The sequence below is a fragment of the Gracilinanus agilis genome, unplaced genomic scaffold (genome assembly GCF_016433145.1).
Source record: "Gracilinanus agilis isolate LMUSP501 unplaced genomic scaffold, AgileGrace unplaced_scaffold53299, whole genome shotgun sequence".
NCBI lineage: Eukaryota > Metazoa > Chordata > Mammalia > Didelphimorphia > Didelphidae > Gracilinanus > Gracilinanus agilis.
Window position 1 is genome coordinate 3,579 of NW_025388353.1, and position 1,573 is coordinate 5,151.

Here is a 1,573-nt window from a genome sequence, read left to right on the forward strand (position 1 = left end):
CTCTGTCTCTGTCTCTGTCTCTGTCTCTGTCTCTGTCTCTGTCTCTGACTCTGTGTGTCTGTCTCTTTCTCTGTCTCTCTCTCTCTCTTTCTGTCTTCCAGCCCAGGAAATTCCATGATGTTCCCAAGGTTGGTCTTCTAGTAAGTGACACAAATAGACCTTGAAACCTGGTGCTGTGACCACTGTCCCCTTATATCTCTCTGTCCCAGACTGGCTCTAAGGCAATGAAGAGAGAGAATGTGGCCACCTCATTCAGGACCAAAGGGATTTCTCCTTCCAGTCTAGACCTTGGGCTCCCAGAGGTTTATTGAGGCTGGGACAGAAAGGATGAGAACCTCCTGGAAATAGAAAATAGGAACAGATGCATCCAAGTGCCTGTAGGACTAATAAAAGTAGAGCAGAGAGTGCAAGTCTTGGAGTCAAGAAGCCCTGAGTTCAAATCTACCACCAAAAAGCCACTCCTCATGTGGTTCTGGGAAAACCTTTTAACTTTTGCCTGCCTCAGTTTCCTCATCTGTAAAATGGGGATAATAGCCCCTGCCTCCCAGGTAATTTCTGGGAGGATAATATTTTGAAACAGCTTTGCAGATTTTAAAGTCACATATGTATATTTTTACATGTACACTCCGAGACACACACAAGTACATGTGCAGGCATCTGCTTATAGATACACCATATTCCTATAAGCTGTTACATGTAATATATGGACAGGCACAAATTCCTGTTCATATTAAAATGGCTCAGTGGATAAAGCTGGGCCAGGAGTCAGGAGGTTCTCAGTTCAAATCTATTCTCAGAAACTTCCTAAATGTGTAACCTTGAGCAAGTCACTTATCTACAACTGCCTGGCTCTTACTCCTCTTCTGCCTTGGATCAGATACATGTTTCCATGCTGAGAGAGAAGATGAGAATATTTAAAAATATGAATAAACTGCCTGGACAGTATCCCTAAGTGACACTAGACCTAGGCACTGATCATAGCCCAATCTTTGTGTATAAGTCTTGGATTCTCTATGATGCCCAAACCATGGGCTAACCCTGGAGGCTAGTCTCAGGCCTGGGGATGGAGGTAACTTTTCCCTGGGCCCAGAGCAGACCCAGATATTCAGGGATTTGGTGACTTTTGTCAGCCTCTGCTCTGCTGTGTTCTTGGTGCTGTTCAGCCATTTCAGGTGGGTCTGACTCTTTGTGTCCCCATTTGGGGTTTTCTTGGCAAAGACACTAGACTGGCTTGTCATTTCATTCTCCATCTTATTTGACAGATGAGGAAACTGAGGCCAATATGGTTCAATGACTTGCCCAGGACCACACAGACATAAAGTGCCTGATGTCAGATTTGAGTTCACTGAGATGAGTCTTCCTGACTCCAGGGCCACCTCTCCATCCACTGTTCCACCTCAGTGACCCTCCATATCTCTGATACCCTTCAACACCCTTCTCTCCTCTGACACTGCCTCCCCTCTAGTGCAGGTCCTCATGGCCTCAGTCCACTGCTGGGTCTGTCTGCCCTGAGTCTCTCCTCACTCCCAGCTAGCTTCCATTCAGCTCCCAAAGGAATCTCCCTAATACCCAG